Raw genomic sequence first — 17108 nt, 5'->3', positions numbered from 1 at the left:
AAGGATTAAAATGAACAAAAAAGTAAAAATAAAAAAGAACCAAATAGGAATTCTGTAGTTGAAAAGCATAACACCTGAAATGAAAAATTCACTAGAGGAGCTCAACGGCAGATGTGAACTGGCAGAATCAGGAAGGCACCAAGAGAAAAATGACTCCTCAAGTAAAAAGCATCCTCAATAATATTAACAGTTGACTTCTTTTTATAAATCCAAGAAAGCCAAAACGAAGCCAAAAGGCAATTGGAGGACATATTTAAAGTTCTGCAAAAAAGAGCTGTCTTCAAAGAATTCTTTATCCAACAAAACTATCATTCAAAAACAAAGGAGAAATTAAGACATCCATAGATAAAAACTGAGAAACTTGGTTACTGGCACATCTGCCCTGTAAGGAAAACGTTAGGGAATCCTTCAGGTTAAAATGAAGGCCATAACTTTAGTCCACATGTAGAAATAAACAGCATCAGTAAAGGTAACTACATAGGCAAAAAGGAAAGACAGTATAAATGTATCTTTTGTAATACTTTACCTTTACTATTACTTTAAAAGACAACTGCATAAAACAGTAATTAGAAAACTGAGTTGATGGGCTGATAAGGTATAAAGATGTAATTTGTGTGACATTCATAGCACAAAGGAGGAGAGAAGTGGAAATGTACTGGAGCAAAGTTTCTGTATAATATTGAAATTAAATTTGTATTAACCCAAACTTTAAGTTTCAGTGCTAATTAAAATGCCCAGAACAACCACTAAAGAATAGTCCAAAAAATATAGTAAATAAAATAGCAAAGGAACTAAAATAGTATGCTATAAAATATCTATTTAACACAAATAAGGGAGGAAAGGAGTGACAGAGGAGCAAAGGCAAAAGACATATAGTAAACACTAGCAAAATGGCAATCATAAGTCCTACCACATTCCTCAAGAGAAGGTAAACAAATGGCCAATGAGCACACAAAAAGATACTAAACATCACTATTCATTAAGGAGATGTAGATCAGAAACACAATGAGGTACCCCCCCACACCCAGTAGGATGGCTATTATCAAAAAGAGAGACAGTAACGAGTGTTGGTGTGGCTGTGAAGAAATTGAAACCCTCAGAATTTGCTGACGGGAATGTAAACGGAGGCAGCACAGTGTAAAATAATTTGGTGCTTCCTAGAAACATTAAAAATATTTACAGATGACCGATCCTACTCTTAGATGTATACCCAAGAGGAAAAAGAACATATGTCTACACAAAGACTTGTACATGAAGTTCTTAGTAATATTATTTATAATAGCCAAAAATAGAAACAGCCCAAATGTCCATCAACTGATGAATGGATTGAAAGAAAAGTGACATATCCATACAGTGAAGAATTATTCAGCAGTACAAAGAAGTAAAGTACTGATCCATTCTATAACATGAATGAAGCTTGGAAATATTAGGTTAAGCAAAAGAAATCAGTCCCAAAGGATCATGTGTGATTCCGTTTATATGCAGTATCAGACTAGGCAAGTCTATAGAGACAGAAAGTAGACTAGTTGGTTCCCTAGGCTGGTGGAATAATGAGGAGGGAAGGGGGAGCGATTGCTAGTGGGTTGGGATTTCTTTGGGGAGTGATGAAAATGCTCTCAAATGGATTGTTGTGATGGTCTTACAACTTTCGAATATTTAAAAAACTATTGCATACTCCAAATGGGTGAGTTTTAAGATATGTGAATTACATCTCAATAAAGTTAGTGTAAAATAAATGCCTACCAAGACAACACTTCAAGAGGGTTTATGAATTGAAACAGAAAAAAGGATCCTCGTGGTGCTTACGCTTTAAGAGAATCTGAATCCCAAATGGGGTTCCTAGGGTGTGATTTTTTTTCTATGAAAGAAAAGAATTTCTGCTTTACAAAATTATTCATAGTAAAGTAGTGTTCTCTGGCTTTGCATACCCATATGCCGTTGCACACCAGTTAGCATGTTCCCCACTAGCCCGAACCCTTAATTCAGAGATGACTGTGCTGATGACTCTGGAACTCTTTCTGCTCTACTAACAGAGCCCTATGTTGAATAGTCCAACCTCTTGATCTAGAACTTTCCCCAACACTCAAATTGGGCACTAGAAAGGGTACAGGGGTAGGCAGAGTAATAAAGGCATGGGTGGCAGGGAGGAGGCTGGGGTTTGGTCAAATGGAAATGTACACACAAGGCAAGGTCATGGGTAAGATGAATGGATGGGAGGAATGGCTGGAGAGAGACCTGTCAAGAGATGGACCAGGCACAGGAGAGGCGTAAGGAAGGACCAGCCTGGAGGGTGTAGTCAGAAGAGAAAGATGGTAGACCCCCATCAGAAACTATTAGGTAGGTGATGAGAGAGGAGGAAAACTCAACGATGAATTCCAGATTGCCTCTTATTTTAATTTCACGAAGGAAAATGTCTTTTTCAAGCATCATTTTCCAGACCAAATGATCAATTTGTAAAGTAGGTCATCAATTCCCAATCTGATTTGTTTTTAATCTATCAGAGTTGCTTAAGGAAGGTCTTACTTGCGGCCAAAAGAATGCAGTATTCTCTCTGTTTCTGAAGGAGGAATTCAAAGCACTGTGTGTTGGAGTCCCTCTGTTGCCACGGGACAAGCAAATGGTGCTCAGAAAGGGGACCTGCCTGCAGGGGAGACTCTGGTTCCCAAAGCCATCTATTGTATCTGAGCTGTGTGTGTGCCCTGTGGGAGCTGATAGCTCAGAAAATCAGACAGGGGACTGGCCTGTCTCCCTTGAGACACCAGCAGTAGAGCATAACAGAGAAAGTAGAAGGCCATGACTCAAAGAGCCTGGAAATGGCAATGGACCTGCAGGGTTGCCAGGTTCAACCCCTCACCTTGCAGGTGGGGAACTCAGCCCAGAGAGGACAAGTGACTTGTCCAAGGTTGCTCAGCCAGACGGTGGCAGATTTGGAACAAACAGCCTGGCTTCTCTCTCCCTGAAGATGCATGGCCCCCAGACCGGCCAGGCTGTCACTGAGACAAATAAGTTTGCTTGTACTTGCCCTGGAATGCCTCACACTGAAATCAGAAAACCTTCTGCTGCAACCCTGATGAGGAAACTAAATTAGCTACTAATTGTTTAATTGGTGGCAAGCTCTATAAGGCAGTAAGGAATAAATTAAGTTGGACTGCGAAGCACACATTTGTTAGATCTTATCATCTTGATGATCACCTCTGTGGCCCACCAGTGATGCTGTACATCTCACCTCTTGGAAAGCTCTCAGAGGGATCCCATGACCTTTTGGCTGCCAGATAAATGATTCCTTTCTCTTCCTTTTTCTGTCCCACTTTCACCATCTTCTCTTCTTAGTCTTTTTAATCCAGGACTTTAATGGCAGTAGAGTGCTCGTGAATGACTGGCTCTCTTGGGAAAAGAACACTGATTTGTAGCATTTAGCAATTTCTGTGCACTCCCATCATGGGCCAATTTCAAGGTACCAACATGACATCTACCAGTTTATAGAATTCCTGATAATTTAACAATTGGTTCTTGCAAGCACATACAAGATGATTCCAAAACAGCACTGATAGTGTGTACAGATTCCATCTGAAAGCTGCAGGTACACATGTTTTCAAGTGCACATGGAACACTCTCCAGGGTAGACCACATGCTAGGCCACGAAATAAGCCTCAGTAAATTTAAGAAAATTGAAATCATATCAAGCATCTTTTCCAACCACAATGTTACGAGGTTAGAAATCAACGACAAGAAAAAACCTGCAAACGACACAAACACGTGGAAAACGGTATGTTACTAAACAACCAATGGATCACTGAAGAAATCGAAGAGGACTTCCTACGGCATCTTTTGATCTCTGACCTCAACATTGTCCCCAGACAAGTCCCCAGTGAAGCTGTGAGGGGAATAAACTTGGACTTGGTTCCCCCAGCTTGCTCCTCTGTGCCCTTTCTCACCTCTCAGTGGATAACCTGAACCAAATTGCTCACACTTTCCACATACCTCCCTTTCCAAGAGAAATTCACTCTCCAAAAAAAATATCTGAAACTCTTTTTCCCTAAGATGCAAATAAGTGGTAACAGCTTAAAGCAGTGTCTTTCCAGAGTTACTTACGTCTTGGCATCTTGGGAAAAAAACTTAAAGCTAAGGGATTCAAACTCCACTTTGGGGACTGCAGGCAGCCCAGAGGGTATGAGCGATCGTAATTCCAGAGCAATAGTGTCACAGCAGAGCCCCCGAACATCACGGGAATGGCTGCCTGGCCCATCTACGTGAAAAGCTGGCCCTGATCTCCACCTTCCAGGGCCTGCCATCGTCCTAGCAAGCTCCAGACCCCCTCTCCTTGTGCTTCCAGACAAACAGAGTATGAGGTCAGGATATCTAAGTAGACCGATGATACAAAGAGCAGCCTCCGGCCCAGAGACAAGAGAGCTCTAATCTCAGCCACACCATCTCCAGTTGCCTGACCTCAGGAAAGATACCTTATTTAAGTTCAGCTCCTGCTCTGTAATACAGGACTTAAAACACCCACCTCGGAGGATGGTTGGGGGCATAGTGCCCACCAGTGGTGATGACGGTAATTCCCAGTTGGTGGTGATGGTCATGAAAGATAAAGCATCACACCTCCTGGGAAAATAAAAACTCCAGAGCTGGACTTTCTAAACCCCAGAGTCTTCCTTGCAATTGATCCCAGTTGCAGGTTATTATTTCCTGCCGGCAACACACCCAGGCTGCCAGCCCAAATGATGGAACTCTCTAAGACACCAAAATGTAGGTGAGGGCAGTGCTTCCCTCTGGGGGAAGCTGGACCCGTGGTTGACTGGTGTTGACAGCAGGTGCGGGGGAGACATTTTTGCCAACCATCCAATATCCCTGGTCCTCTGGTAATTCAGATTACTTTCCAAATGTCAGTGCATCGGTCTGAGTCTGACAGCTCTTCAAACTGGGGCCCTTTCTCTGAGCCTGAAGACCTAGACATATTCCTGAAGGGGCTTTTGATCTTCATTTCTTTCCAGGTGGGAGGGTCCTTTGTCAGGCAAAGTCCAGACTCATGAAACTTGCAGACAAAAAAACCTAGTGACAGGTAGTCTGGCAGGTGAAGCCAATAGCACATTGAATGCAGGGACCCAGCTAGTTGGATAAGACACATGACATTCCTGAAAATGAATAGTCAAGGGAAAATACTTACACTGTTCTTCAAACCCACTACAGCATCACCCCCACTTATCTTGAAATCTGACTTCTAGTAACTTCCAAATTGTGCAAGCAGAGAAAGCCCGGACACCTGAAATGACTATTCCATGGTCTTACACCAAATCCATGAACTGTGCTGCTTAGAAGATGGACCAAAGCACTTGTTCAAAGCCTCTTCCCTCTTGCTTAACATAAAAGTCTAGCAATCCCAGATATTTGGTTTTCCAGTCCCTGCAAACTGGATGTAGCATATATAAGATGTTGCGGGGAAGGAAGAGGGAGGCATTAGAGACAGCTCAATAACAGCAGTGAGGATTGATGGCTGGCAGCCTGGTGGCAGAAAGCTGAAAGGAAGTGCAGGAGAGTGTGTGTGCTGAACGGTCATAGAAATAAGGCAAGGTCGTCGAGAAAGGGTTAAACACTTGTGCTTCTGAAAAGGTAAGGAGATGTAGAATACATTTGAGAAAGCCTTCCATCCAGAATGCCTAAAGGAAATGAAATTTGGGGCTTAGAAAGAACAAGCTTGGGAATTCAGGGAAATTCACTTAAGTGGAACGCTGTCCTCCCCTGACAGTGCAAGATAAATGAGGCAGTGCTGCACCTGCAAAGGCCACTGAGACTGGGCTGGGGAAAGAAAATCACCCCTTGTCACCTTTCCGGCAGCTCATAATGTTCTGAAATTCCTCCCCCCACCCCACCATCCTCCCAACAGCAACCCAGTCCCTGCCTCACGGTAGGAATTGCTGTGTGCACGTTGCAGCTTGGGACTCAAGCCCGGCTCCTGTAATGCCTGCCCGGGGCACGGAGGTGTGCCTGCCCCTTGGGAATGAGTGTCTGGGAGAGATCTTGCCAGATGCTTAGCTCCTGCCTCTTCTTGTCTTCTCGTCTCTTCTGCTGTCTCTTCTGTTTCCCACCTCCCTCTTCACAGGGCACCGGATGCAGCCGACAGCTTTTGACTCTCAGCAGGCCTTTAGTTTTGGAGATAAGCATCTTTCCAGAGTTTTGGAGGCTTAACCTTGCACCTCCTTGCACCACGCCCCTATGCACTCAAGGCCTCCTATAAAACCTCCAGGCGCTCAGGGTCCTCCCCCCACCCCCGCCACCTTCTTGTCACCTGAGAATCAGTTCCGGTTGATCTGGGGTGGCCCTGGCCTGGTATCAGCAGTTTTCAAAAGCTCCCTGCATGACTCAAAGGCGCAGCCAGGGCTGAGAACAACTGACTTACTCTGGAGTAAAATCAGAATAGCTGCCACCCGGAACTCCAAGCAGGACCTGATGGATCTGCCATGGTGAGCCCGACGCTGCGATTAAGGCTTGACTTTATGGACGTAAATAAAGCCCAAAGGCTGCTTTTAAGGCTCAGATACTGAGAAAAGAGAATAGAGAGGGAAGGGAACTTGGTCTCAGGGCCACAGTGACCACGTAGGGAAGGGAATGAGGGCATTGGCGGGGCAGGAACCAAAGTGCGAGGGGGAAAAAGAAGCCTTTGAAGGCTTTGGAAGGGTTGGCTAAGAGCTGCCCAAGCAGATAGGTAAGACTTCACAGGCACCCTTAAGCACCCTTAGCGACGCGGAGCCTGATTGTTACAAGTGCACATTCACTGCTGATGTGGCCAGAAACAGCCTGAGAGCCTTTGTGGGCCTGGGGCATCTCCCCGTGCGAGGGAAGGAGAGAGTGTGAACCACCCCTGTGAGGCTTTCCCTTCAATGTTACCTGTGCGGGTTCACCTGGCCAGCGCTCTGGTGTGAGATGGGCCCGGAGACTCTCAGCAGCTCCCTCTCCTGGCACTGGCTTACTGGAGGGGACTGCTCTCCAGGCCTGGCTCTACCAGAAACATTTGCCTCTTACTTGACAGAGACTTTGAGGGCAAAAAGCTACCTTTTCTGCTCATACATCAGAAAGATGTGCTTACACTCTGGCCACCGCTGAAGACCCTTGTGCTCAATCTATCCATCCGAGCAGGTGAGTAAAGAGTCCAGGAGCCCTGGTCAGTGTCTTGATTTACTTACACCCTCACCTGGTACCAACGAATAATTTAAGGTAGCTTAGAAAGACCCCACATCACTCCACAAAATAAAATACATTTAAAATAAGAGACCTGGGGACTTCCCTGGTGGTCCAGTGGTTAAGGCTCCGTGCTCCCAATGCAGGGGGCCTGGGTTTGATCCCTGGTCAGGGAACTAGATCCCACATGCTGCAACTAAGACCCGATGCAGCCAGGTAAATAAATAAATATTTTAAAAAAGAAATCCAGCTTTAAAAAAAAAAAAAATAATAATAATAAAATAAAATAAGAGACTTGAGGCCAAAAGAAAATAGGAGAAGAGAATGAGATTCGTACCAAAACACAAGACACGTCTTGGAATTCAACACCCTGGCGAAGTGAGGCTGCTGATCTGACTTTGAGTTTTCTAGTTCCCAACACAAAGGAAAGCAAGATCTCTACACAATTCGAAGTTCATAACACCAAATCCAAAGAGTCGTTCAAGATAAACATAACGGTTCCTGGAACTGAAACCAGACGGAAATGCCTCCCCTACATCCACGTGGAAAGGGCCCCGTGATTTAGCAAATAAGGTCCTCAAGGTGGCCTTTCTGTAAACATGGCAATGAGTTTCTCAGGTCTCTTTTTGAAAACATCTCTCAGTGAAGGCTGATGCCATAATACCAAATTGCCCTCCAATTAAAAAACAATTCTACAGGAGACCAGGACAAATGTTCTGGGGACCAAAGTTTGGCTTAATTCAAAAGTAGATGCTCCAGAAACTAGAAAAATGGGTAGACAGGACCATCGTCATTTCCCATGTAAGAAAAGTGAGGCTCAAAAGACTGTCCAGATGAGTCATGTGTCAGAGGCTCCCGTCTGCGAGGCGAAAGAGCAAGGACTCAGACAAAGCCTTTGGTTTTGTTTGTGTTTTGGTCTAGCATGTGTTCTAATCTAGACAATACAATTGCAGGGGGTGGCCTGTTAAGACTGGAAAATGCTGTTGATCGTTGCTACAAGAGGAAAGGAAGCCCCACATTTATTCTCAGGCTGGGCACTCCCCGCTGGATCCTCAGCCCCAGCTTTCCCTCCTGGGCTGTGGTACTTCCCCCTGCCTCCCCACTCCAGCCGGCCCTGAACGGGCATCCCACTGCCCGTGGAGTCAGATGGACAGCCCCTGCCTTGATGGCTTGGAGTTGCCACATCCCACCTTCTGCCTGTGCCCCAGAGCAGCCCCAGCCCCGGACTCAGCCGCCTCTAGCTCTCCCACCTTTGCTCCTCCTGGGGACCCCGGAGCGGAAAGCGTGTAACAGGCTCAGGTGTGGGAGGGGACCAGCAGGTCCGGGGTCTGTGGGAGGAAGAGGAAGAAAGAGAAGAAAAACGGCCCCCTCTGAAAGCTTTCCAATCACTCCAGCCACCTCCATCTCTAATTCTTTTCTTAAAGTATAAAATCTTTCTTCCACTGATCTCACTCGTGGTCAGAGCTCAGTACAGGCCCATCCGTCACGGGGCTGATTTGGTTCAGCAGGTGTTGGCTGGGCCATCATTCATTTCAGGCTAACCTGCTGGCGGCTGTCAGGGGTTATGGAGTATTTATTGAGTTTGTGTCAGGTTCAGATGACCAATAGCCAGCAGCTGGTGGATATGCACTGACGTTGGTGGTATTGCTGAATTAAGCGAGGTGATGTACACTCAACTTGCTTAGAGCCAGCAACGGACCCTGGGATCACGTTATAACCTGTTGTAGACGATCCCCGGGCTTTCCTTTTCAAAGAAAACATCACACACAGGGCATTTCTACTTAAAGGAAAAAATGCATGGTCCCCAACAAAGGTAGTCATGTCTGCACTTCAATGAACAAGAGCATTTCCTGGGGAGACTGGAGGAAATGAACACGATTCAGACGTTTGGCAAACGGCCTTTTCCACGCACAGCCAAGGCCTGTCGGATTCACAACATTTAGATGTTAGGCCTCACCAGGAAGAGGCATTCAGTGGTGACCTAGACTCAAGATGAGCAACGTAAATCTAGTCAAAATCGATCTTTGGTTGACACAAGATATCGCAGACAAGAGCGCCAGAGTTGAGTCAGACAGCAAATAGGATCGTGGTGCCATCTGAGGCTGGCGTGAAGTCAGGAAAGACGCCCTGTGTGTGCTGATACCTGGAGGTGGTTTCTTGTTCTCTCCTTGTCTTCTCCTCCAACCAGTCCTCTCCCTGCAACCTCACTAGACTCCAAAGCAAGTGATAAAATCTCCTACCGTCAGCACCTGAGTCAGAGGTGATGGAAGTATTGTCCCCAAACTCACAGGACCGCCACATTCAAATAAGCAGGATTTGGCACAAAGGCTCCCCCTTAGCCCACCTCCAAAAGGACCCTGTGATTACACAATCCCATTGTCAGTCCCGTGGCCAAGGTCAAGGCTCCAACGTGCTCACGGGGAGTAGCAGGGACAATGTCCTGCACTGGGAATGGACCAGCGGGATGCACTGGAGAGGTCGAGGGTCTGTAGCTGGGATGCTGAGCAGGTCCCTTGAGCAGCCTGGATCTCAGGGTCTCCTTCTGGAAAAGACCTGTCTGGGGTCCGCTTCATCTCCAAGTTCCCTCCAGTCCTCAGGGTCTGACTTGGAAGAGTTTCCTTTCCAATCCCACCACTTCTTCCTTTAAAAGAAGCACTGTCTCCAGTGATGTGCTCGTGGCACCTGCCTCTCTGGGGGTAAATCAGCAGGGGGACCTTTTCCAAAGGCCCGAGGGCATAGAGAGGATCGGGACCCACAAGTGTTCTCCTTCCCTTGTCTAGCAATAGCTTTCATTCCTGAATGCCTACACTGGGCCAGGCACCAGGAGGATGCTTTATTTGTAAAATACAAAGAAAAATACTGAGGCTTCAAGAGCTGGAGGGAGCCATTGAAGCCACACAGCTGGGAAGAGATGCAACCAGGATTCCACTCTCGTCCAGTCTGTCTCTGCTGGCTGCGTACCACCCACTGCACTGCCCTGCCCAAGACAGGGGGATCACACGGAAGTCATCAGTGAGTCCCAAACGTCTCCCTTCCTCCCCAGGCTTTTTGGAGAAGGGCTAAGGAGCATAAAGGCGAGTTTTACACCTCCCCTCTCTCTCCGATGCCTCTCCCCTGCCCGTCTGCCCATCCCTACGTGAAAGGAGAGAATTAGACACAGGCAGTAAAGGAGGAAAGAAAGGATGCGGCCCCAGATAATCAATGACTGCCTCAACAAGTCCACTGTGTACGTATTAATCTATTGTATATTAATAGAAATGGCAGATGCATGGAGTGTACATATATACACACACACGTATGCTTCCTAGACTGCTAGGTGCTCTTGGCAAGTGGATGACGAGCTCTGTGATGCTTCCCAGTGATGGAAATTGAATTTAGGTTACAGAACATCATCTGGCCCAATTGCCACTGAATTATTCCCCACAAGATATCAAAGTTAATTTTTGGGCCTGTCAGCCCGGTTGATGAGTTGGGCGGCTGTCAGCCCTGCTGCTTCTTTCTCCAGTGCCAGAGAAGAGTCTGAAAGTCACATAGTCCAAACAGCGACCTTGGCGGGGGACGGGGTGAGATTACCAGAAAAATGAAATGCCAAGGCGGAGGTTCCAGAGTCCGGCTTCGAATACCTGTTTACATGGAGAATAACAGATAGCCACCCACAGACTGCAAGGTTGTAACTCACTCCCCGAGTGCCACCGACACCATAAAACACAACAGCCCTGCTTGGGATGTCTGCGCCCTGGCAGCCAGGCTGGGGGAGTGATTTAGGGCTCTGGATCCATTCAGAGACTATCTAATCTATTGTCTTTTATTACAGCCACTACTGTCTCTCTCCCTCTCTTGCAACTTCTTTTTTCCTCCAAGAAACATAATCTCTCTTAAAGAAATGCTACTCAGAAGTGCAGGTTTGATTCAAAGGTAGTGAGGATTCTTTATGCCATAAAAAAAAAAAAAAAAGCCTAACCACTGCCACTGTATAAATATATATAGTTTTTCTATTCCCTTCAGGTCGGCTGAGTCCTGCATCCTCCTTCCATCCTTCCGTCTTCCACTCCTCCCCCCAGTCTCCCCCTCACCAAAACCCAGCAGGGATATCCACTCCCTTGCCTCTCTTCTGACTAATTGTCTCGGGCCATCTGATGTTGAAATAATCCATAGTTGTTTAATCTATCCGCGGCTGTGTGGCAAGAAACGGAAAAGCACTTTAGAAAGATCAATCATCTAAAATCATTGAGCAGCATATTGGAAGCAGGGTCGTCGCCTGCTCCCAGCTGGGAAAATGATGGTGGGAAGAGATAAAGGCTTGCAGAGGAGGCTTCTCTGTCTCCATAGCTTTTTGATTCCGAGATAGATTAGCACTAACTGCTCTCCGTTTGTGCTAAACAAAGATAATAGCATTGGAAATCACAGCCACATAAATGATATGACAGTCAAATAAACCACCCCCTGCCTCCAGTCCCCCGCCAGCACTAGCGGGCTAACAGATTAGGCAGCAAGGTGGGGGTGTGGTGTGGTGTACATCTTTGCCACGGGGACCTTGATCACTGGGGACAAAGTGGAAAAGAGAATTCTGAGTTTCTAAACAGCTGGAAAAAAATGTAAAAGGCTCCATCCACTCTCTATAAATAAGAGAGATTCTGGCTGGAGAAAGCTTCGAGGAGTGTTGTCAAGTCGTTCATAGGAATCAAATTAGGGGCCGGTCACCTAGCATCATGGGACATCAGGCTGCGGAGGCCAGGGAACCACTATTTTCAAGGTTATGCATCTCCAGCTGGTAACCATCTCCTTCACCCTCCTTGTACTCAGAGTTTAGGGGCTGCTTTTTCAGCTGCTGTTGTGTAGCAGTAGCTCCTCCCCAGAGTCCTGGGCTTTCTGAAAACCCACCCCTCCTCTCCCCTGATACTCCCCCTTCCTCTGCAGAGGAAAGGTGGCGGAAAGAGGGGCACCGACAGGATGAGAAAGAAGGACCAGCAGGCTAGGTCTCCGCTCACCCTTCCCTGCTGCTGGCCTGACCACGACGTTCAGAGATGTGGTCTCAGGCACAGGGAACCGGGGGGGATGCCCAGAGGATGAGAAATGCCTAGAAGTGGACATGCAAGTTCGGCTTCCTCCAGAAACCACCAGACCCCACACAATCTAGATGTGCAGTGAAGTTGAAAAAGCTGAGTCTTAGAACACAAATCCACCTCCTACCCGGACCACTGATTGGCTGTAAGAATCACATAGCTTCTCTGAACCTCAATCTCAGAGATACTTCAGCACGACATTGTAAGGTTCAGACCTGGTATTTTAAACAACTGACAAATGATAGGCGCTTCCATAAGTAGTTACGGATGTAACTAAATTATTGTATCCTCAGAAGAACCCTACAGGGCAAGTGTGATTATTCTTTCCAAAGTACAGATGAGAAAACTGAGGCAAGGAGAAGTTAAGTAACTTGTCTGAGGACACACAGGTTTGCTCTGATGTTATAATAAATGCCGGCCACTACTTCTCTCATCAAGGAAGACCGACTTATTCTGAACTGAAACCTCACATGTGTTCTTTTGTCAGTAGCTGCTCAAGCCACGTGAAGCACCAGAAGTACTTTCCAGAGCAGCCTCTGCTCTTCCTAGGGTTCAGAGCCACACGGGGCAGACTTGGAGCCCAGCTGGTTTATACTGGTCATTTCTGTCACTCCTCTCCTTCTCTCTCTGAAGTAAAAGGACTCCAGTTTCACCAGTTCCCAAGCCCACAACCCCGAGTAGCTGGGATTTACTTGCAGCCCGAACCCTTGTCTAAGGGAGAATAGGGGAACGCCCTCAGAACTGACTGGAAGGGTGTAAGGCACACTCTCTCTGCCCGACCCCACTTCCTCCCAGGGTGAACGGGGAACTCCATGTAGCAAAGAGGGTCCAAACTCATCCACACAACCTGCTGATTCCCCACACAAGGGAAGGATGGGCGTGAAAGGGAATAGCAGTAAAGTCAGGTGAGGGGCCACACCCTATCCCCAGGACTCCGGCACTGGGTAGAATCTAAGCAGAGAACTCAAGTCACTGGTTTACTGTGCTCCCTTCCTTTCCCTCAGCACCTCAGCCCCGCCTACCACACACATCCCCACCCTCCCTGTGCTGTTCTTGCTGGAATAAAAGCCAGCGAAACCAGGATGCAGTCAGACTCAGGGACATCGACTGGAGGGCTGCGGGGGGCTCTTCACCCTGCGGCTTCCTGAAATTCCCCTTCTCTCGTGAAACCAGTAAGTAAAGGTAGGGCAGGACTTGAGTTCGCTGTTTGCGTAGTGGGTGCGAGCTTGACCCTTAATAGGTACTCAGTAAATGTGGTCTGAGTGAAATGAATCAATGGGTGACCATTAGCAAGAAAGCAATAAGGAAAACAGGCTGGTGGAGGGGACTGAGCCTAGTGGGGTCAGTGGGAGGATGACAGCAAGATGGACCCAAGAACGGAGGGATCAGAATTGCAGAGTGACCCAAGCTGACCATTGCCAGCAAGTATGTTCAAGGGTCCCAGGCTGGGATTCTGAAAGCAGGTGAGAGATGCTGTGAGCGGATAACCAAGACTTCCGGTACCAAGTGGGATAGGTCCTGGGAAAAGACGTAAGGATGCCCAGGGAGAGAAGCCCAAGGGATGAGTAATGGGGTGGGGCTGGAGGCAGGATGGGAAAGAGAATGTTGCAGTAATTCCTACACTCCACTTGTCTCTAGGCAAAGAAGAGAATGGTAACAACATAAACATCACCCCAGAGTCATAATAACTCTGGACAGGTTATAACATGTTCTCAAATTACTTGCAAGTGAGATAAGCTGAAAGGAAAATTGAGACCAGCATAACTTGTTTTCAAGGGAATGTGAATTCCACTTTTTCTCTTAATATTTTTTTGTTGGACTGATAAGGGAATCTGAAAGCTTGAATTTAAGTTAAGGTTGTTTACCAGACGAATCCAAAGTTGCAGGGCAGGGGGAAACCCTCACTTCCTCTTGCTCTGGAAGTTTCCACTTCACCTAATTTGCTCTTTGGTTAGCAATTAATGAAGTACATTCTCTGAAGAAAAGACTCATTCTTGCCTTTCAGTCCTATAATATTCTCTTTTATTTGCTTAGGCTGGCCACAGAATTGTTAAATTTCAAATAGAAAGAGAATTATGACAGCAATGGAAATAGCAAAATATCTGGGGTTTATACCAACAAAGACCAGCCAAGATCTTATAGGGAAGAACTTAAAACTCTATTAAAGGAGATAAAGGATTATTGAAAAAAAAAGAAAAGTGGAGAGGTGTACCATTTTTGATAGATAAAATGAAACAATATTATAAAGTTGTCAATTCCAACCAAATTAATGTAAAATTCAAAGCTATTTCAAATAATATATTTATAGAATATTTTTAAGGAAATGGGTAAACATTTTACTACTTTATAGAAAAATAAGGGTTCATAGGTAGCTAAGTTCATTTTGATGACAAAAAGAACAATTACAATAGGTGATATGATAGAAGAAACAGGCAGATAGAACTCTGGGAAACAATAAGGAGCTCAAAAATATGTTTATGTGCCTATGGAGACATAATATATGATAGAATACCGCCAAAAACCAGTGGGAAAATAGTGGGTTTTTAAATAGAATAGATGTTATTTGGTAATTGCATCACTATACGGGGGAAAATCTATTAGATTTCTGACTTCAATTATATGCAGTGAAATCTCTGAATGCATTAAAGACCCAAATATGGAAGATGAAACTACAAATATAATTTTTAAATGTAAAAGAATAATTTTTCAATAGAGGTTGAAGAACTTCTTAAATAAGACCCCAAACACACAAATCCTAGTATAAAAATTCTTTGTGTATTCAAGCACAATATTTCTATACCATCAACAACAGTATAGACAGAATAACAAATGGGTAGGAAATAGGATAAAGTTGTTTTCAATGTTTAAAAACAACAAATGGATTACTGTCTAGAATATATAAGCAACTTTTACATATAAACACAAGAAAATGGAAAAGGGATTAAGTAAGCAACTCAAAGAAAAAGAAATCGGAATGGCTAATATACTTAATGAGATATTTAACTGTATTAGCAATTAAATAACTGTAAATTTAAATATCAGTAAGATACTGCTTCTTGCCCATACAAATGTCCAAAGTTTTAAAATCAGATAATAAATTTTGGAAAGATATGGAGAAACATGAACGCTCATGCATTTTTGGTAGGCATGTATCCAGTGTGTATGCTCTAAAATTTAGTCAGTTTTAAGCATTTAAATCTCATAATTGACTGAAGTAGCAGGGAATTGGAGAGAGTTTAAGTCTATTTTCCTACCATTTGGGAAATAAATAAATGTCATGAATACATGCATACTGTAGAGTCCTGTGCACCTTTTATGAGCATCAACTACAGATTCATACAGCAATATGGATAGACTTTGTAAACAAAGTGCTGATCCCATTTCCAGTGGAACAAGTAGAGAGGGACCGAGTGCACTCCCACAGAGAACAACTAGGAAAGCGAAAAGGATGAAGACCGAAAGCACTAAATACTAGCAGGGAACCTATGCTCTCCTACATCATTGGTGGTACGACCTTTTTGAAAACATTTTGGCAATATTGACTAAAACTAAACGTACGAAGACCCAACAATTCCACTCCTAGGTGTGCACCCAACAGACATGCATATGTAAGTTCCTCACAAGAATCTATAAGAATGTTCACAGCAGCACTACTTGTAACAGCCCTCAACACCTAGAAACAACCCAAATACCTACCAAGAGAAGAATGGATAAATATATTCTGGTATATTCACACAACTGAATATTGCAATGAGAATAAAGAAACAGCATAGATTAACTTCACAAATATAAAGCTCAGAGAAAGAAGTCAAACAAAAAAGATAACACACTGTAAAATTCCACATATGTACAATTCAAAAACAGGCAAAATCAATCTGTGGTGTTGAAATGCAGAAGAGTGGTTCCCCTTAGCAGGCAAAGGCTATGACTGGAACGGGCGTGAGGGGGGTTTCTTGGGTTCAGATCATGTTCTGTTTTTTTATCTGGGTGCTGGTCCACTTCGTTAGCTTTGTGAAAATTCATTAAGATGTACCCTTACAATTTGTGCAATTTTCTATGTGTACGTTGTATTTCAATAAAAATATACATAATGAAATCAGAATGTTGAATGACACAGTAAGAAACAAAATTAATTCAACCCTAGGTACCTGAGGTTATAAAAAGAAGAAAAATAAAACAAAATATAATACGATAAAGAAGAAAACTGAAATAAAACAAAGGGAAACAAATAAAAACTCTAAAGGGAAAGGGGAAAAAGAAAAAAAGCAAAGAGAGGGGAGCCCGTTTGTCAAATCAGTAGTTTTGGAGCACCAAGATGGAGCACCAAGGCGATTGTGGTATAAAACAATATTTACAGAAGAGAAAGCTCTTCAAGCAGGAGGCCCTATGCCGCCACTCTCATTAATCTCTTTCACCACCAAATTTGATTTCACAGTGAAAGTAGAAGCATAATTATTACTGTATGAGTGGTTTAAAAAAGAGATAGAGAAAGAGAAAAAGAAAGAAAAAGGAAGGAAGGGAGGGGAGCAGCAAGGGAGAAAAAGGACCTTGGTCCGCTTGACTTCCCGTGACCATTTTAGTCTGGGGAGCCTACTGGCCCGGTGTTATTTGACCACACTTTTAAAAAGCAGGGGATGCGGCGGGGGCTTCCCTGGTGGCGCAGTGGTTGAGAGTCTGCCTGCCGATGCAGGGGACACGGGTTCGTGCCCTGGTCTGGGAAGATCCCACATGCCGTGGAGCGGCTGGGCCCGTGAGCCATGGCCGCTGGGCCTGCGCGTCGGGAGCTTGTGCTCCGCAACCAGAGAGGCCACAACAGTGAGAGGCCCGCGTACCGCAAAAAAAAAAAAAAAAAAAAACAAGGGGGGGGGG

This window comes from Neophocaena asiaeorientalis, unplaced genomic scaffold (genome assembly GCF_003031525.2).
Source record: "Neophocaena asiaeorientalis asiaeorientalis breed wild unplaced genomic scaffold, Neophocaena_asiaeorientalis_V1.1 scaffold14, whole genome shotgun sequence".
Lineage (NCBI taxonomy): Eukaryota > Metazoa > Chordata > Mammalia > Artiodactyla > Phocoenidae > Neophocaena > Neophocaena asiaeorientalis.
Note: the sequence above shows the minus strand (reverse complement) of the source record.